This window comes from Coenobita brevimanus, chromosome 51 (genome assembly GCF_032717465.1).
Source record: "Coenobita brevimanus isolate Jiangsu-jjx chromosome 51, ASM3271746v2, whole genome shotgun sequence".
NCBI classification, from domain to species: Eukaryota; Metazoa; Arthropoda; class Malacostraca; order Decapoda; family Coenobitidae; genus Coenobita; species Coenobita brevimanus.
In genome coordinates this window covers 29,279,012-29,301,123 of record NC_137004.1, presented here as the reverse complement: position 1 = coordinate 29,301,123, position 22,112 = coordinate 29,279,012, and positions in this window count along the sequence as shown.

The following is a 22,112-nucleotide window of genomic DNA, read 5'->3' as shown; positions in this document are numbered from 1 at the left end:
CTCGGTCTCCCCATCCACCTCATTCACATGAACTTTTCTAGTCAGTCTCCAAGTCATCATTCTCACCACATGGCCAGATATCCTTAAGGTACTGATGACACATTCCAACTCAGCCACATCAACACTGTAGCACTCTTCAGTTTCTTCATTTGTCTGTTGTCCACGTAACTAGAGCCCCATAGTGCATGAGATTCGCCAGTCTAAAGAGATGTGGTGGAAAAGCAGTATCCTAGTGGATTCATGAGGTGGCGCACTGTATTTCCATCCGCTGGTATGCCGTGTAAACAGGAACTGCAGTCCTGTGGGAACCGAGTGACTAGTCTGTGCCAAGAGTCACACATCATACCCAAACCCACCTATTCACATCTTTCTGCCAGCACCCTCACAAACAACACCTTTAACCTTTTTAAGTCCCCACATAGTCCTACCCACACTTAGCCACTAACACCATACTACTCACATCTACTTTACTTACACACTCCCGCCTACAGTATACCCTCTCACCAACACTTACCTACCCACACCCTACTACCTACATTACCTACTCATACACACGTAACAACACCTTCCCACCCACACTGTCTTACCCACACCTACCTACCCACATTCACCAATCTCCATTCTCCTACCTACAGCTTCCTACCCACACCCACCTCCCCACACCCTGTCACCCACATCTTCTTACCCTCACTCTCCTACCTATACATCACCACCCGCACCCAGTTACCCACACCTGCCTACCTACACCCTCCTACTCACATCCTTGTACCCACACTCTCCTATCCACGCCGTTTACTCACTTCATTTTACCCACACCCTCCCACCTACACATTTCCACCTACGCCCTCCAACAAACTTCTGCCCACTTACCCCCGTCCACCCAGCCTGACCTCATCTGTATATAAGTCTGACCTCATACATTTTTGTCTGGGTAAATAGTTCACGTCGACTGGTCTGAGAGAGAGAGAGAGAGAGAGAGAGAGAGAGAGAGAGAGAGAGAGAGAGAGAGAGAGAGAGAGTGAGTTTGAAAAAAATGACATAAAGAAAAAACATTAAATGAAAAGAATGTGGAAATGCACTGATGGATGGCATTTGCTGTTCAGGTACTTAACATCTAATTTTCCACTTTACCCGTGGTATTCGAAGAACGAATATACACATTCCCTGATAAAGCCAAGTTCCTAGCCTTAGTAATGGATATTTTTTGTTCCTTTTAAGCAGTTTGGAAGTGTGTAACAAATCATCTTTTTCTAATGTTGGGTCTAATGGATATTAAATTTTTTTGTTCAAATGACATTCAGTTGTGTATGATAATTTATTTCAGTGTTTCATTCAGTTTGTGTGTTGTATTTTCTACGACCACAGCAAAACAAATCCTGCGTAAATTTAAAAACCCTGCTTAATGTTAAATTCAACTGTATGAATAAAAATAATAATTCAGTAGTCTCCCATTCCGTGTGCAAATCAGATTCTAAGTGGACAAAGGAGTTTCTAGGTGGGCATAAAGTTCTAGGTGGGCCAAGGAATTTCCAGATGAACAGACGAAAAGGTAGGTTGTAAAAGCGAATCTATGGATGAAAAAGGGGTTCTAACTTGACAGGGAAGTTACTACTTGAACAAAGGAGTTTCTGAGTGGACGAAGGGGTTTGTAGCTGGACAAAGGAGATGGTCGATGAACGAATGAGAAGATAACTGAAAAAAAATAAAACTCTATGTGTGAATTATCGAACAGGTAGTCGGATATGGAAATCTCTAGGCGAGTAAATGATTTTCTTGGAGTACAGATGAGTTTTTTTTTTTTTTTTTGGGGGGGGGGTGACCAAATGATTTTCTAGGAGAGCATGATGAGTTCAAACGGTCTCTAGGTGGACGAAAGCCATTGGGAGATCCGTAGAGTGGACGCTGTGTTGAATCATGCAGCCGAAGGGTATCAGGGACGTAATGAATATTCCTGGCCGTTACCTCTGACGCAAGCAACGCCCGGCTGGAAATAGGCATGCATAAGCGTCCTCATTATAATGTATCTTGGCTTTCGGCCATGTCGTATTCGCAGACGCTATCACGTAGCTGGACACACACACACACACACACACACACACACACACACACACACACACACACACACACACACACACACACACACACACACACACACACACAGGTCAAAGAGGTAAAGAGAAAAGAAGGCTAGAGAAGAGCGGAGAAGAAAAGTGGAGAGTAGAGGAGAAAAAAAAGAGAGGAGAGCAAATGATGGCTAGAGAGAAGAGAAATGGAAGACAAGAGAGTAAGGAGGGGGAGAGGAACCAACAGAGAAAGGGGAGAAATGGAAGGAAAAGATGTACGAGTGAAGGGATGGAGAGGAGGGGAAATGGAAAATGAGGAGGTAATGGTAAAAAGAAATTGGAGGGCAAGCAGTATATACACGATATAAATATGTCGATCGAGAGGTGGCCTGCAGTCCTAACGGACCCAGGTTCAAATCCCCACTAGGGCAGGGAACAGTTTAAGGATTTGAATTTCATTAAATCAGCTTTACTGATCTACCAGAAGCCCCGCTGACATGTCGTAAAAATACCCCTGCTAATACCAATGCACCAGTCTTGTATGAGACAGCCCTAGCATGAATTCAACATGGACGGTGGGTGTTAGCGCGTAAGTGGTGTCATGTAGAGGTGTATGGTATGAAGAAGGACTGCTGGGCCTTGATAGCAGGCTGTGAACCCTATGCCCAGAGTCGGATACATATTATATATATATATATATATATATATATATATATATATATATATATATATATATATATATATATATATATATATACATACAGTATATATATTGTACTAGACAGACGAAAGGAAAGGAAAAATGAGAGGAATGGGACTTTGAGTTTGGGGGTACAGAGGAGGCAAGGAGAAACCGAAAATACACGAGGTGGGATGGAGGGAAGGAGTGGAATGCGGCAGGGAGAAATGAGAGTAAGCTCAGAGAGAGAGAGAGAGAGAGAGAGAGAGAGAGAGAGAGAGAGAGAGAGAGAATTGGAGAATAAGCTAAGAGGGATGAGAGAAGGGATGGAGGGTGAGACAGGGGAAAAGGAATGCATGCAGATTTGTGCCGGAGGCGTGTATTAGGCCAAGCTGGAAGAGAGTGGGGTGACAAGGTGAGCTGCATTCTCCCTTGGGGAACACCGATGAAATAACAGGTAAAACAAGGGACAGGGAAGGGCCCAGGGAGAGGGGAATGAGGGAGGAGGGGCAGGAGGCAGGAGGGGTGATAGGAGGAAATGGAGAAAGGAGCGGGAAGAATAGGGAGACGGGATAAGAGTAGGAGGAGCAAGACTGGAGAGAAGAGTAGGTAATGAGGAGTGGAAGGAGTAAAGGTTGGGAGACGATTAGGAGAGAGAAAAATAGGAAACGGGGTAGGTAAAGAGGAGTAGGAGGAGGGAGAATTTTTAGAAGAGTGGGAAGAGGAGGACAAATAAAGGAGTCAGAGGAGAAGGTAGAACGGAGAGAAGATGGAGAAGACAGTGAAAGGAGGGGAGAGAAGAGTGTGAAAAAGAAAGAATAGGGACCGAGAAGTGGAGCTAGGGAGAAGGAAGAATGGGATGAGGAGGAGAGAGAGAAATAATAATAATAAAAAAAAATGACACCGAAGAACAGGAACTGAGATGTGGTGCAAGGGCGAGGTTGGAATGGAGAGATGAGTAAGAAGGAGAGGGAAGAAGAGGAGCCGAGAAGTCGATCTGGCGAGAAGAACGAGTAAGAAGGAGCTTGAATTAGATAAAAAAAATAATGGAGGACGAAAAGTGAAAGGAATGTATAGAAAGGAGTTGTTGGGAGAAGGGAAGAATAGGGGTCGTGAATTGGAGCGATGGAGAGGGGGAAATGGGGAGAGAAGTAAGAGAAACTATGGGGAATAAACAGGCCGATACTTGGTGTGAGGAAGAGGAAGGAAATGGGAGAATAGGAGGAGGTAGAGAAGGCAAGAGAAATGGGGCGACAGAGAGAAAGAGAATGGCGAAGGGACAGGGGAAGAAAAGTAGGAGAAAGTAAAGGCTGGGAGGTGGCAAGAGGGAGAGAGACAAATAGGGTAGATTAGTGAGAAGAGGGAAGAACAGGGGTCGAAAAGCGAAGTGAGGGAGAGGGTGTGGTGTGAACCGTGAAGTGGAGCTAAAGGGAGAGAGGAATGGGAAGAGGAGGAGAATGAGGAAGGGAGCAGGAGTGGGAAGAGGGACGAGCAGGTGCCGAGAAGTGGGGCGAGGGCGAGAGATAACTAAGGACGTAGAGAAATGAAAGGGGGGGGGGAGAAGAATCTTGGAAAATATTAGGAGAAGCGAAACTGGAGAGGAGCAGAAGGAAAAAAGAGGGAATTATTGGAGCTGAGAATTGTAGTGAACAAAATTAACCAAATTGACCGCTGTTGCGAAGTTTGCGGACTGGAATGCATATTAATCCCTTAGTGCCCAGAGTTCCAGTGTGCAAGATTTTTTTAGCCTAGTAGCTCATAGTCGACATGCTCATATGCTGTTGTTCACCCTTAAGTTTAGAAAATGCCTAATGTTATTGCTTTTAACTTTTTCAAAGGATCATAGGAACATCTAGATTAAGAGCCAAAGGAGATGCAGAGTGGCTTCGATAGTCCTGAAATGTCTTTTCGATATTTGCCCTTAAATATGTAGATCTGAACTGATCTTAATTAATGCAGTCTTACATGGATATCCTGGGTTAGGTATACTAGCCTGACTAGCTGTAACAGTATTTGAAGTGTGAGGACGGGAACTGATCTTGTAGGGTCACAGTGTACGTGAAGGGCCTGAAAGACCAGAAATTGTCTAAACTGACCGCTGGAAAATGATAGTTGTACTGCTGACAGATTTGCTGGCTGATGATTATGCCGGCTGGTGTTCATGCTAGTTGACGACGCTGCCGGCTAACAGTTATCCCGATCGACAGTTGGGCTATGCCGGCTGATGATTATGCCGGTTGACGTTTATGCCAGCTGACGCTTATGTTGGCAGACCAATATGCCGGCTGACAGTTATGCTGGTTGATGGTTTGGTTATGCCGGCAGATGTCATTGCTGACTGATGGTTATGCCGGCTGAATGTTATGTCAGCGACGGTTTTCCTGACACGATGCCAATGCAGGGTCAACAACCGCACTTACTGAGAAAGCATGCCACGTTAGTCACTGCAGATTCCACGACAGTCGCACGTTAGCCAGTGCTGAACCCAGTCCCCTCGCATCCGCCCCTTGTTTGAACATCACCATAAATACAGCAGTTTTACTTGTTTGCTTTCGAAACAGTGACATTAGTTTATTCTTACTAACATCAGGACAGTTTTGACAAGGTTAAGCACTAGAAATGGAAGGGCTAGAGGCAGTGCAGTATAGCTCTCATTTTAAAGATTATATTCTGGCCGTTCCATGACGATTTCATTCAGTCCAAGAGATACCCGTGGAACTGAAGGGATTGATGAATAAACGCCTTTACCCTCTAGAGTCAGGATGATGATGATGATGATGACAAAATGATGTTCTCTATGATGAAGGTGATGATGATGCTGATGATGATAATGATGATGATGATGGCAAACTTAGTGTATGTTCTCAAGGATAATGATGATAAGGAGCCGGAAGAGGTGGAGGAGGAGGAGTAAAAACATACCGTACTGGTATTCTCTGTGATGATGATGATGGTGCTGAGAGTGATAATGGTTGTGATAACCAATTACTGATGTTCTCTAACCCATCTTAATAAAGTCATCGCATGACCAGCATTATTGTGTGCTTAAGAAGATTCCTAGCACCCTTTTCTTACTAGCTTATTTCTGCATATAGCTCATGAATATTCTTGTTTGGATAATAATACAAACTTGGCAGATACTGAGACAGCATAAACTGGTGCAGACAACAGTAAGTTATACAATGATTACGAGTAAAGGCGAAGCCCCTGCGAGTCTCCCAAGTATGGGCATTTTCTCACATATGAGCCGCCCAACCTGGCCCGACCAAACGCTTTTGAGAAGCTTATATCTCAACAATCACAGGGCCAATCACTGCCTGGTTTGCACCATACGATAGTCCAATTCTTTAAAGTTTATTTTTGACATGTTTCATCACACCCAGGCGGAGCACGTGGCATGTGACACGCGCCAAGTGCAGCATGTCGAAAATCTTCAAAAGAGGGCAACAGGCCAGATAGTTTGTTGTAAAGGCATGGAACTTGGTAGGTATATAGTCATCAATATACTCTAGGAATCCTCGGGGTGTATGGCGACATTTCAGTGCTTTCGGGTTTAATGGCCTCGCTCGTCCCTCGCCGACAAAGGCGTTTTACTGGTAAATGATTCGCTGAGGAGATACAAGACAGAAGCACCACACCCTGCCCTACAAACACGCCACACCCACGACACCACAACCACCGCACTTCAGTCACAAGAGCACCTTATCCCGCAACACAGCTCAGTACACCCATGACAACTCAAATCCCAAAATTCCATTTTAAGCACTCTAACGGCACACTCAATGCAAAACCACCAGCACCAAGCATGCCTAACAAGCTGTTTTATCATCCCTCACCACAACCCACCCCAACTCATCCTACCCAACCATCACTAAGCACACCACACCACACCCACGACACAACCACAGTTCCATCACACATCATAACCAACACTAAATGACATCACACCTATAATATCACAACAACCACAGTCACAAGACACCACAGCCTACTCCACACCCACGACGCCGTAGTCACCACACTTCAGTCATCAAAACGCCACATCCTTCACCACACCCACGAAACTACACTACCACCACCACCATACGCGCCAACCCAGCTGTCTTTACATACATCACCACAACCACCCATCCCAAACCTCCCTCGGGCGCACCAAACCCTCCTCCACCCTCATCATTACAGTCATCACAACACCACACACGTCCATTATCCCAGATGACTGTCCCAGCTTTCACTCGGGCTGGGTGAGGGTCGGTCGCATTTCACATCATAAGGGTCATACGTCTTGTACGAGTGGGAGGAGGGAAGGGGGATTAGGGGAGGGATGGAGGGAGAGGGCAGGTTTGGAAAGAAGGTGGGGCTAGGGAAGTGTGAGTAATGACAGGAGAGAGAGAGAGAGAGAGAGAGAGAGAGAGTCAGAATTTAAAAAAACTCAGTGTGGAAGAAATGTTTAGAAGAACACATGCTTCAGTCAAGGGAAGGAAAGTGATTACACACACACACACACACACACACACATATATATATATATATATATATATATATATATATATATATATATATATATATATATTTATATATATTTATATATATGTGTGTGTGTGTGTGTGTGTGTGTGTGTGTGTACATACATACATTCTCCAGGCCCCTTTTTACCCACTGGACTTATGCTTCAGCTTGGGCCCACTTCCCCCAGTTTCGTATTCCTCCACGGACCTACTTTTCCTCATAAACCTGTGATCCCCATGGACCTGTTAACCTCGTGGACTTATTCAGCAGTGGACCGAGTTTGCCTCATACACTCACCAGCCCTCTCACTAACCCATACACCTTTCTCCTCACAATGTGTTGTAAACTCCTCTCCTGCCTTGTTCTGCGAAAAGTCACAGATCAGTCCACCCACCAACAAAGCCTACCTATCCACCCACTCACACACCCACTCACCCCGTCTACCCACCCTGTCCACCCACCCACCCACCCACATACCAACCTTGCTTCTCCACCCACCCAATCGCCCAACCGCACCCCTCCCCTCATCTCCTCCCCCCACCCGTCCTGCATCCCCTCCAGCCCACCCTGTCTGTTCACCCACTCACCCAGCCATCCAAACACTCAACCCCCTTATTCACCCACCCGCCCACCCACAAACCCACCACACCCGTCCGCCCACCAGCACACACACACACACACACACACACACACACACACACACACACACACACACACACACACACACACACAGGGGAGTGAGGCACGGCTAATTTTATAGTAAAGTCATAATCATGCTGAATAAGTTAAGTTTGGTTAAGCTGAAGGGGATATAAAAAGTAAAATGAAAAATTACATTGTAGAAAATTACATTGATCCTTCAAGTCCATTCTCAGATTCTTCCAGTATTTCCTTCACAATTGCTCCTTTCCCTGTTTATGTGATTTTATCCCCCCTTTCTTGACCCTCTTTTCTCCAGTATTTTATTCTGCACACATACACACACACTCAAACTCTCTCTCTCTCTCTCTCTCTCTCTCTCTCTCTCTCTCTCCACCTTGACCTTAACATTTGCACATTTTACCTTCATATATCACTTCCTTTTGTTAATTTCACCGTTTATTTCTTCTTTCATATAACCTCTTCTGTACTGCACTGTTCCCCTCATTAGTCTTCCTCTCATATTTCCTCTCTTGTTCTTTTATTTTCAAAAATATATGAGTCAAGTAAATAACCGCTACTACTACTACTACTACTACTACTACTATACTACTACTACTACTACTATACTACTACTAATTATTATTATTATTATGAATATGATCATGATTATTATTATTATTATTGTTGTTATTATTATTATTATTATTATTATTATTATTATTTGCACGGGAAGTCAGGGATGGTGTCTCACAAAACCACAGAAGACAAAAGGAAACGGAAGAATGGAATAAAATCCCCCAAATTCCTCCCATATTATGAAAACAATTTAAGAAAAGAGAAGATGGTCATTAAAAGCGTATATTATCGCTCGTTTAGTCAGGGAAAATGGGATCCAAGAGTCATAATTCGGCGCTGGATTTTAAACTTTAATTTTAAAGGTCGAATCCCCCAAGGCAAAGGTAAACAGGCCACTCAGTGAGGATTGTTGCTGCGCCAGCTGTAGATAGGGGAGAGAGAGAGAGAGAGAGAGAGAGCGAGAGAGAGAGAGAGAGAGAGACTGGGCGAATATAATATTTTAATCTGTACAGCCGCAGATTATACTCGTCTCCGCTCATGATTACGGATAAATTACCTTGATCTACAATAATTTAGCCGGGAAGAGCCATTAGCTGCTCGCAGAGAAGCTGTCATGATCTATAACTATATTCATTTCTATAGCCTCTGATTATATGCGTCTCGGCGATCTGACTTCGGGTAAATATACATGATGGTGTATATAAGCATTATGGCTGTATCATATAAATCGAAATTAATACACACTTCCCTTAAAAGCTTTGACAAATATATCGAGAGTCTTGGCCATCTCACACAGGTGTCTGTTTTCACCTGGATCTTCATTAATATTCATTATACGAGTGTTGCGGATAAATCTGGAGACTATTTTGGTTTTTCTTTCCTCACTTTATTATTTCTGCAGTACTCTTAATATAAATGATTGTAATTAACTCCTTTTATTTGTTTACACCTATGGGAAGCGTGCAATATTACTCCAGATTTTTTTCTTTATCGTCAGCTGTAGGCTTCAGGTTTCTGCTGAAAGCTTCCTGGCTACTGTGTTGCAAGCGGCAGGTGTTTTGATACTATTAAATTTGCAACTTTTTTAGATGTGTTTTATACCATGGTGTTTTTTCGCGTGGCAAGAGACGGTGTTGCTGTGGAAGTGGTTATAAGTTTACTACTCAGTTAGTCATAATCATCATCATGGTGACCTCTTTTTTTCTTACCTATTTTTCTTTTCTCTCTCTCTGCCATGGATTTCTTTTTCTCACTTCTTTTCCTGTTTCTGTCTGCTCCTCCATTTATATTTTCTCTCGCATTTCATCGGGCGTCTGCCTTTTCTTCGATGTGGTATAATTCCTCTTCGTGCATCTTTCTAGTCCCAAGTTTATTTGATCTTTCACTCATCTTCATGTATTTCTCTGTTATACTAGTTATTTTCTCTCACTCCTTTCCATGGATCTATCTTTAGCCTTGTTTACCTTTTCCTTCAGTCCTCTTCATGTATCAAATTTTTTCTCTGTTAATAGTAAAACGCCTCTCAGTAGAGTGTTTATATCCCGTGATGATGATGATGATGATGCTGATGTTGCAGTGGGGGACAGAGTCGATTGCTTTCTGCACTTTCGAAACGTCGCACGGAGTTTGTAAGTAGCTCCTCTACTACGATGACATATTTTACTAAGCTTGGTACTACCTTCAGACGATATTGCTGAACTTAACCCCTTAATCGACCACATATGTGACAATGCAGCTCTGAGCTTATCCTGGGAATTGAGTGTTCCTTTGATCCTTTGTTGTATATCTTGAAATCGTTTAATTAAAAAGCAACTTTTAAGTGTAACATTTCCCTTTGATTCCAGGTTGTATTTAAATTAACGTATTCTAGAATATCATATAGCAGACATGGCAGCATTTAGTTGACTGAAAAATATGGTAGGCAACGTAATTGGACTATTATTATATATTGTTATTGGCAGACAGTTTATTTTTTAGACACAAAACTGTACAGATAGGAAGACAAAGAGTCAGATACGTATGAACCTACAGTAGTTAGATCAAGAGGCGATGGCTTTGTGGTGTAAAGTCTATGCTGGGTATTAAGAAGGGCTAGTAGGAAAGGTTGGACGGTCTGTCCAAGAGAGAAGTCCATGCCCCGCCTGGTATAGTAGTAAGGTGGGATGACAGGAATAATGATAGTCATGAGCACGAGTTTGGAAATTCGAGTATAAAAGGAGAGAGAGAGAGAGAGAGAGAGAGAGAGAGAGCGCTTGCGTGTGTACGTAAGTGTATGCATAACCCTCATTTCCACAAGCACATACCTACTCTCAAATTATTGGAAGGTGCGAAACCATAAGAAATGGGGGACGAACATCACCCTCACACCACCGTACTCCAGATTTCCCCCCAAACCTCCGAAAAGTCGGAGTCCTGACTTTCATTGAGGCGTGTAAGGGAGTGTAGCGGCTGACATGATTTACAGGTCGGGCGTTCGGAGGTGAGAATGAAAAGTGACGGCGGGAGTGGGTGTGGATTAGGGGTACGTGTGGCTGAGGATGAAAAGTGACGGTAGGCGTGGTTTGGGGTTAGGGTATGTATGGATGGTAGTACGTTAGCTGATGTCGGTAAGAAAAGTGACGGTGGAAGTAAGTGGTGATGTGAGTGATAGTGTGGGTGTAGATGTGGGTGAGAGTGCCGGTGTGTGTGTGTGTGGGGTGGTTATGAGTGTGGATTAGGGTGCGTGTGGGTGGCAGTATATTAGACGGTGTGGGTGAGGACGAAAATTATCGGTGGTTGTGGGTGTGGGTTAGGGCACGTATGAATGGCAGTATGTTACGGTGTGGATGAGAATAAAAGTGATGGTGGGACTGGGTGTGGATTAGGGTACATTGTGTGTGGGTGGCAATAGGTTACGGTGCGGATGAGGATGAGAAGTGACGATGGGTGTGTATGTGAGTCAGGGCACGAGTGGGTGGCAGTGGGTGAGGATGGTGAGTGGGTGTTGGTATGGGTGTGGGTTAGGGTACGTGTTTCTGTGGGTTAAGGTATGTATGGGTGGCAGTGTGTATAATATTAATAATATTTCATGATGTATTTAAGGCAAGGCGACCCTGAGGCTAAAAATATACATACATACGATAGACTGTGTGGGTGAGGATGAGAACTGACGGTGGTGTTTGTTAGGGTACGTGTGGGCGGCAGTATGTTATGGTGTGGGTGAGGATTTAAAGTGACTTTGAAAGTGGGTATGGGTTAGAGTACGTATGAGTGTTAGTACGTTTGGCGATGTGGGTGACGATGAAGTGACAATCCGTGTGGGTGAGGGTACATGTGGGTGGCAGTACTGTGTGAGTGAGGATGAAATGTGACGGTGGGCGTGGGTTAGGGTGCGTTTAAGGTGTGGGTGAAAATTTAAAATGACGGTTAGAGTGGGTATGGGTGGCAGTACATTAGTCGGTGTGGGTGATAATGAAAAGTGACGGTGGGTGCGGGTGGGGATTAGGGCATGTGTGGGCGGCGGTGTACTGGTCCGTGTGAGCAAAATGAAAAGTGACGGTGGGAGTGGGTATGGATGTGAGTTAGGGTCCGTGTGGGTGGTAGTACGTTGGTTGGTGTGGGTGAGAATGAAAATTGGCGTTGGGTATGGGTTATGTTTGGATGCCAGTATGAAAGATGGCGGGCAGTACGAAAGGCAGCAAAGAAATTTAGGTAAGATACGTATGAGTAGCAGTATGTTACGGTGTGAGTAAGAATGAAATGTGACGGTGTGTGTGGGTACGAATCTGGGTGTGGGATAAAGGGGGAAATGGAAGGCTGGCTGGCTGACTGGGTGTGATTATGATCGGTGACAGTAGGTGTGTCACTGGAAGACAGGGAAGAGCATGTATGGGTATTGGATGTTATAAGCCATATGTTTGTTTGATTACATATAGGTGGAGTTTAGAATACAAGTTAATATATGTAAGGGTGGGTGTATGGAGAGGTGAGATGATGCATGAGGATGAAAGAGGGCGTGGTTGAATAAGGGTTCAGGCGAAGATGGGTAGGAGATAAGTGTGGGTAGAGATTGGTGTGGGGAAAGATTAGGGTGTGTATGAATCGAGCCTGTAGAAGTGTGGGTGAGGATGTGTCTAGGCAGGAGCGAGTATAGGTTTAGGTAAATGTGAATAGAAATTTGTTGGTGTGTGAGATGAGGATGTGTCTGTGTGCGAGATTGTTCTGACGAGAGTACAGAAGTAAATGGGTGATGTAAATAACATTACAGTTTGTTTAAAGATTGACCTTTTTACGGGAGATACACGGATGACATTGGGTATTGAATTAAATATTCGGTAAACGGTGGACTTATTAGCGAAAATAAATAACTGTGGATGTGCATAAATATGGTTGTACTGAAGTTAGTTCATTTATTCTGAGTATGGGAAACGTATCGTAACGGGATTTAATGTGGATGGGAATAATATATAGGTAGAGATATACGAATGTGGATGTGGGTATTAGGTAAGAGTGAATGTGATTGATTTGCAGGTTATCAGATACAAATTGTGGATGTGAATGATAATACAGGTAGTTAGGAATAAATGTGCATGTGAATGAATTACTGGTTGTGAGATAAAGATGTGGATTTGATTGAATTATAAGTAGTGACATAGAAATGTAGCTGTAAGTGATTTATAAGAAATGAGATACAAATGTAGATGTGAGTGATTCGAAAGTAGTGAGATACAAATGTAGATGCGAATTATTTATTGTTAGGGAGATACAAATATGAATGTGAATGATCTACAGGTAATGTTATACCAAAGTGTGGGTAAAGTATAACACTGTCGACATGGATGTTAGTGTGTGAGGAAGAGGGTGTGGGTAAAAGCTAATCAGAACTAGTGATAGATGGATAGCTTGCTTGGGTATTGTGTTGCATGAAGGTTGTGTAGGGCTGGACGTCGTGTTGGTATGGCTGCTGTACTAGTGTGGATGTTTTGTTAATGTCGATACTGGACATAGATTAGCTGATGAATTAGTTGATGTTTTGCTCGTGTGTAAATCGTATACCCCAGATGAGAATATTTGGTATGGATTTTGGGTATGGGTATGCACATGTGTATCCTGTGTTAGTGTGGTTGCTTTGCGGATGCCGTGTTTGTGTGGATGTTAAGTACAGCTATGTTAATGTTTTACATTGCTTAATAGGAATGTAGATGAGATTTTTTATGTGCATGTGGGTTGTGTGTTTATGTGGGTGCAGATGCCGATTCGAGTGAGCTTGTGTGTGAGATGTAGCCGAAGTTATGGGCATGGTGCAGAGGCCGTTCAGTGTGGGTGGAGTTGTGTATATGGTGTGGAGGCTATACTGGTGTTGTTTCGATGCTTTCTGAGTAGGCGGTGTTGTGGATATGGTGTGGATGCACTGTGTGGTTGAACGGGTGTGGCTATGCTGTGAATGCGTGAGGGGCTGTGGGTACGCCCTAATTTAGAGCCGGGTGCAGTAATGGTCGTGCTGCATTGTTGAGTGCCTGTGTTTATAGCAGTCGACAGAATCCCTCTTACTTCTTAAAGCCTCCCCCCTCCCCCCCCCTCTCTCTCTCTCTCTCTCTCTCTCTCTGCCCTTGTCCATCCCTTTTTCTTGCCTAGTGTTATATCTTTTTTCTTTTTCCCCACTTAGTGTCTGCCTTACCGCTCCCCATTTATTTTCATCCTTTACCCCTCCTTCTTCCTCTCCCACCCACGCCACCTACTCGCTACCTCTCCATCATCGTCACTTACCCTCCACTTACTACCTCGCTCTTTCCCAGTCTACTTCCTTCCCTGTCTCCTCGCACTTCTTTCACTCACTGTCAACCTACTCTTCCATCTTCACCTCTCACTACCAACGTATTCTCTCTCTTACCCATATTCGTTCACTCCCTCTCTTACATTCCCCTCTGTACTTTTGATTCTTCAGTCACCCCTTCCCACAAACACTACTTTTTCCCTCCTGTCTCTCTACACCACTTTCTATAAATCCCCACCATACATTTCTTCCCCTCCCTTTCTTATTCCTCCCTCTCTACTCCTCATCCTCTTACACTCTCTCTCCTTGTCCCTTTACCCCCGGCACTGCATGGTGGTCAGCAGGGACACGGCACCTGCTGACAACTACACTCCCCAGCTGACGACCATCACACTGTACATTACCTGCAGACAGGGGAGCAGAAAGGTTGAGGAGGTTGGGGGAGAGGGGATGTAAGAGTGGGCGGAGAAGGGATGTTTGAGTGGAGGGAGAGCGGAGGAGGAGTAGAAGAGAAGTGGGGGGACGAAGAGGGGATGTGAGGGCAAGGAGAGGGGATGTGAGTGGAGGAAGAGGAATTCAGGGCTGGGGGCAGGGGATGTACAGTAGGGGTAGGGTTGGAGGTGATGAAGGGATGGGGGAGAGGTAATGTGTGTGTGTGTGAGAACAACAGGGGATTTGGAAGTGGGGGGAATAGTGGATGTGGGTCGGGGGAAGAGATGGTGGGGTTGTGGAAAGAGGATGTGAGGATGGCGAGAGAGGATGTGAGGATGGAAGCAAGGGGACATGGTACTGGGGAGGGGATATATGAGCGGGGAGTAGAAGTGGGGTTGGGAGAGGGGAAGGTCAACCCATGTAAGAGAGAGTGGGGTCATTCCTACCGTTGACATGAAATAAGACCCCATACTTTACTGTGATATCTATTTACAATCAATATTTCAAATGCTATCTGTCGTGGGTGAACATTAGAACCAATGCTGGGCAGCCGCTTCGTCTTGATATCTCTGTTGTTTGCATTTCAACATCGACTTATTTATACATTTAGTATCGTCCAATGTATTATTCACTTCTTGATATATTGTATTTCTTCTAATCAGCGTGCAGTAATAATGTCACCGTCTGAGCAGATACTATGGTTTATGTGCAGTGTCGTTTATAGTGAGTGCATACATCGCTTGAATAGGATCTGAAAGTAGGTTCCTGAGTGCAGTTCTTTACAAGTTAACTCTCAGCAAAGTTAACAGTCAACTGGATTAGTTTATCTTTGCGTACATTTTTCAGTATAATATTCATTCTTGTTTGGTTGTGAAGTTTAATAGTAGTAATAGTAGTATAGTAGTGGTAGTGGGCAGAGGAGGAGGAGGACGACGACGACGATGACGACGACGACGACGACGACGACGATGATTCCCTTTGCTTGCAGCCCACCATCCTCCTTTTGGTACAAGCGAAGGCAAAAGCCTTAAAAAACGTGGAAAGAAATTGAAAGATTTTTGCAATATGGCGCGTTTCATATTCACTTTTTTTTTTTTTTTTTTTTTAAAGCTATGGCAGTTGGACGAGTTAAGAAATGGGTATAAACAGGCAATCATACACAACCTAACTCCTCCTCCATAACGGCGACGTCATTTTTTTTTTTTTTTTCATTCTTTCTGCCTTCTGCCAACTTCATTTGTTTGATTATATTTCTTGTAGTGTAAAGGGTAATGAAGTGGTTATTGAAGGCCATATATAATCCCTCCAGTTCCCAAGCTCAAAAAATCGTCTGTGGCCAAGACTGACTAAGAATAAATCATGGCAGTGAATGCGTCAGGCTCAAGCATGTTTGTAAATATGGATGCCCTTGCCACCTTGTCACCCCAAATTGGGTCGTATTCACGTAGACTTGAGAGTTCTCGTATTTATGCTTCTTCAGATAATTACTTTTCCTGTTGCACATTTAATATCTTCCATTGTGATTCTCATGCCGTCCTGGTATGTTAGACAGGCATAGATTAATAATAAGATGATATTTAAGGTGTAATACGTAAAGTAAATCACTTAGGAAGAAGTGCTACGTAGCCTCCTCTAACAGCAAGAATACGGGGCAACATCAGCAGTAACCCCTGACCATTAGTGAGCTCTTACACCCCCGCGCTGACACCATAAATTACCACCAGCTTTCTCCAGGGGTGGTCTCATGTCAGGTAGTAAGCTCTTCAACCCGAGCACCTCCATTATTTTGAATTCTTGCAGCCTCCGGAAATTTATATTATCTTCGGCATTTCTGGAACGGGAAAAGTTTGATACAGTTGTCATAAGAAAAATTATACATATATATATATATATATATATATATATATATATATATATATATATATATATATATATATATATATATATAAGAAAGATTGACGAACTCTACATACCTGTTCAGAGCACTCCTGGCGTCGTGTAGGAACTTAGCCGACCCATGCAATAAACCAGTCTCTATAGGAGTTACTGTAGGTATTATCAGGCATTATTCTGTTTTGGTCGTATTTTTCTTTTTTATAAATATTTTTATTTTGGCTGAAACGTGTTTAGTAGATGTATGGAGGAGGCTGTGGCTCAGCCGGTAGAGAGGTGGCATGCAGTCCTACCAGACCCAGGTTCAAATCCCCGCTGGGGCTGGGAACAGCTTAAGGATTTGAATGTCATAAAATCTGAATTTACTGATCTACCAGAAGACCGGCCGACATGTAAAAATACCCCGGCTATTACCAATGCACCAGTTCTGTATGAGACAACACTAGCATGTATTCAGTATGGATGGCGGGTGTTAGCGCCGAAGTGGTGACATGTAGAGGTGCGTGGTATGTAGGAGGACTATTGGGCCTTGGGAGCAGCCTGTGAAGCTTATGCCCAGAGTCGGGCACACACAAAAAAGTAGAGACGGGCCACCTCTATGCACTACATAGGCTGCTTTCAGTTTATGAAGATGGTCCCTAACCTGTTAATTAGTTCTCCCAATGTTATTGTTCTTTGCTTTTCCATGTTTCGAGATCCTGTCCCACCACACCTGCAAGTGAGAAATAGAGGTGAGATGATGATGATGACGATGACAGGGAGAGTCTAACCTAAACAAAATCGTGAGGAACTGGTCTGAATAAAATGCCCATTTTTACCAACAGTAGTGAAAGGGTTGGCTTGTACTTGGAACCCTTAATTCACCCCACACACCTGACCTCATACCACAAATGCCTGAATATCCACCCCTCGCATTGACTTCATAGCATACACACAAGTGAATATTCACCCCGCACACCTGACTTCGTAGCATACGCTTGAATTTCCACCCCTCACACCTGACTTCATAGCACAGACACATGAATATCCACCCCTCACACCTGACTTCATAGCACAGACACATGAATATCCACCCCTCACACCTGACTTCATAACATAGACACTTCTGAATATACACTCCTCACACCTGACTTCATTGCATAGACACTTGTGAGTATCCACCACTCACACTTCATAGCGTAAACACTTAAATATCTGCCCCTCACACTTGCCTTATTAACATTCACACCTGTGATGTGACACCTGAGTGACCAGCATACACACCTCACACCTGACTTGATAGCGTACACATGTGGTGGTCGAGCGTTTGGAGAAGTGGTCTGTTCATCGTATGGAAGCGAGTTCGATCTCAGGTTGGGTCATCTTTCTTATACAAAGTAAGGGTACTTGCTTAACCTGTTTACTTCGAGAATATCTCGACAGTTCTAATCAGACTACCATCCAACCATTCTGTTCAACTTAGGAAGGACATATATAAGGGAAATTATTAATAAAAGTTATATCTGAATCTCTAGCTTGAAAAGTTTTCCTTGAGCTGAATGGAACTGGAGATTGCAAAAAGAGATTACATATCCTCGTACTGAAGGGGTAGTAGTAGTAGTAGTAGTAGTAGTAGTAGTAGTAGTAGTAGTAGTAGTAGTAGTAAAAGCAGTAGTAGTAGTAGTAAAAGCAGTAGAAGTAGTTGCAACCCCAGCCTCATGTGAACCTGAACCTGGAGGACTGCAGGCCACAATTTCCCATTTTCCAAAGTGCACCATTCTCCTCTGGGGAGGAGGGGAAGGAGTTGAGGGACGTTGTATATCCGGGTAGCTCCACTATCCAGTTACACCGGTACCATCCCATGAAGGTGTCCCTCTGCATTATTTTATTAAAGTGGTATAGCTGGTGATTTACAGGCATATCCAAGATTACAGTAACATGATCTTCCCTTAATCCATCCTGTGCTCGGGGAAATTCGTGTTCACCCTTTCTTTGATTTTAATATCCTCTCTGATCCATTCTCTTCATAATTTACTGAACATCACATCGATACTTTCAAGTCTATTATTCAGTTTATCTTTCCTTCACGTTTACGTTCATCGTTTCTTTATATTTTTCATGTTTTGATAGCTGTTTTGTCATCTTCGTTTTATTTTTCTTCGTTCTCCTGCTCTGTTCCTTACTCCCATATTATTAAAATAAAGTGAGGGACCCTTATTTCCTGCAAAAGTGAAGGTAATCACTAGAGCTGAATAAAACATTCCTGCATTATCAAGAATATATTCAATAAACCATCATAGTAGATAGGGGTTAACTTAATCCCTGCTGCCTGGGGATATCTCACCTAATCGTTTAGCCATTGGTTAAAAAAGTATATACATTGATGAGTTTGTTTCTCGATGTTTCACCCCTCCCCCCCCAAAAAAAAAAAAATTGCGTTAATTCACGCTGTTATTAAATGTCGTTGTCTCCTCCCCACCTCTGTTTTTGATGGTTGGTTGATAAATCTACCTCAGTGGTTGTGTGAACACCCATAACACTAAACTTACAGTCAACCTTTGGAAAGTTCTCTAACACTTTTGTTGTAAAGATGCCGGCGATAATAGCTTATTTTTATTTACCCTTCCGTTAATAATAAAAGCATAAATGAGAAAAGATCATAAGAAATATAACTATATAAAGGTGAAAGACACATCCAAGACATCCAAAGGCAATGGACATTTTTACTCCCATGCCACTGTAGATTAGTGTCTCTTTCCCACTAAATTAATCACTTTCGGTGTCAGATTAATGGCATCAGTCAGGCTTCTTGCAGACATTGCTTAAGACACTGTATGCCAAGTATGCTTATGCACCTGCTTAGTTTAAACTGGCATTATTTAAGCACAACTTTCTGAACTGTCAGATACCTTTCAGCCGACGTCTCATCAGAATCCCGTGGCACACCAAGACGGCCTTTGCATAATGCATACAGGCTTTACCAACTTGTCCATATGAATTATCCTTCATAAATACTGGGTAACTCTGATTACTTTCTTTTCCTTATCTATGCTTTCATCTGTTTCCGTTTTTTTTTTTTTTTTTTTTTTTTTTATAGCACAAGGTGCTTATGCAACTTTATTGCTCTCAGGTAAATAAAGCCACAAAAAGATTATCAAGTCCTCTGTTAGATTAAAATGTTAATACATTATGATCATCACAGTAGCATACATAAGGTTGGTTGCCTGCTTCCTCTGTGTCAGTCCTTAACCTTTGCACGACGGGAGTTTTTCTGAAGGTAATTTGTCTGGGGGTAGCAGGAATAAAGCGTGGATGATGCCCCAGTGCTGATAGGGTTACCTGTTTCAGCATTAGCGTATTGGGAATAAGTACACAACTGTAGTTATAAATCAGGTAGCGGTAGAGGGACCCTTGATTAACTTCACCTCCCGATCTTTGGGGTTGGCGTTCAAAACCAAAGCCGTGGCGGACAAATAAAGTGCTTGTTGGTAGTCCATATTCTCATTCGGTGAGTTACATTCGGAGATAATTATAAACTCTGACACACTTCTACTTTCACAAACGCTGCCACTACGTCGCTCTAATAAGGCGGAGATTTTCGTTCTTTTATCAATTATTTCCCGTAGCATAGTGGCAAATAAGAGAATACCAAGGCTGAACATCTTTCCCATAGAACTCCTTCGTGACTAGCACCATATTCTAGTCTGAACCTATTGCTACAGCTCAGCATTGTAGAAGGTGATATGAAAAGCATATACTTTCACCACACACATCCCCTCTTGATGCATGCTTAGTCTGCACGAGTCAGAGAGATTCATTTTATCATGCTTCCTCCGTGCAGGTCCGGCCATGCTGTGAACCTCATAGGGATTGATATAAATATATTCTTTGATATTGTCTCCTTTCCCTTTCGTTATATTTAGTTTGTCTGCTCTTTCCTCATGCGTAGCTTTTCTTGGTTCAAACAAACCACATGCCACTTACCGTAGGAGAGCCTCACCACACAGTCATTTCTCTCAGCCAGCCCCTTTCCACCCAGTCATCCAGTCAGGCAATTCAAAACTGACACTGCACGTATATTTCCCAGGCAGTCACTCAGTAAACCAAGAATAAGGAAAAGCAGCTCTAAAAATAGCTATTAAATTGATAGAGGAGCTGCATTACTATTTGCAATCATTTTCCTCGATACAATAGCGCTCACGAAACGAGAGCAGGTGTTATGTTTTGCTCAACGTGTGTGTGTGTGTGTGTGTGTGTGTGTGTGTGTGTGTGTAAAAAGCAGTTTTTTTTAAACTAGTGTAACCAAATTTGGTGAAGGGGTAGAGGGTCAGCTGCGTGTTTGACTGATCGATTTTTAGGACACCAAGCTAAAGGTCAAGGTCACAGGGCTAAACCAAACGTTGACATAGCATGGTCACCTTAAACATTTTTTATCCGAATAAATCAACCTTGATGGAAGTGCTAAAGGTAATGTAAGAACAGAGGAGTTTGATTTTAATAAGTCAATCAAAGGTCAAGGTCATGGGGCAGTGTCAAAATCTACTCTTATCTCTGTGTGCGAACATAATAAGTAAAGAGTTTTCCATTTGATTTACGTCAAGCTTGGAAAATCGGTTGCGGATCAGCCAATGGTTTGACCTACTTGTTTTAAAAATAGATCAAAGCTCAAAGTCATATGGAAAGGTCATCTCAAGCAGCTTTTATCCGATTTTCACCAAAATTTGTGGAAGGATTCAGGATAAGGCAGGGATAAAGATATTCGATTTTGAGAGAAATCAGTCACGGGTTGAGATCACAGGAAAAAGTAAAAATTCAGAGTCATAGGACAAAGTCGACTTATTCATATTTTGTCTGATTTGGACCAAACTTGGCTAAAGGTTAACGACCAAACAAGAAGTTTGTCGAGTTATGAGAGCATTCGGTCGACATTCAGGGGCACACGATAAGGCCAAATGTTCGACCTTTAGCCCATTTGGTGGCCGTAGGTGTTACACCCTCTGAGTGCTCTTCTTTGTTGCAGTGTGTATGGAAGTTTCTTATTTTCTTAAATGAATTCTCTTCCTTCATATTATGTTTCGCTGATAGTATTTCATGCAATAATCCGATTCCACGTTTTTCTAGTTTATAAAGCCCCTTTGTATTTGACTTGCAAACAGAGTATGTCTTTCATAGTAAAATTTTGTTGCCAGCAGACAGTTTTGTTCAGTTTGGGAAGAGACCATTAATAATGAAGGGTTTAATGAAGCCAGTATTCATCCTCTCCAAGTCGGTATGTCTCTCGTAAAAGAAGTAAATTCACCTGACAGTTGCAGCAATAAAAATTATACAAGCACATCGTTTCAGCGAATAGGTTACCCTGCCGTACTTGCGTCTGTTCGCCCATGCATCAGTCATCCTTCAGATTCTCTCTGTTGCATCGTTATTATCTCTCCATCAGTCACTCCTTGTATTCAGCTATCTTCCTATCTACTGAGACTCCCCGATCCATCACCTCTATTATTCTGTCCCTTCCTCCTCTCCATTCATCCATCAAGCCCTATTATTTTTTTTTTTACCTACCCACGTCGTTCGTTTACAATCTCTCCAC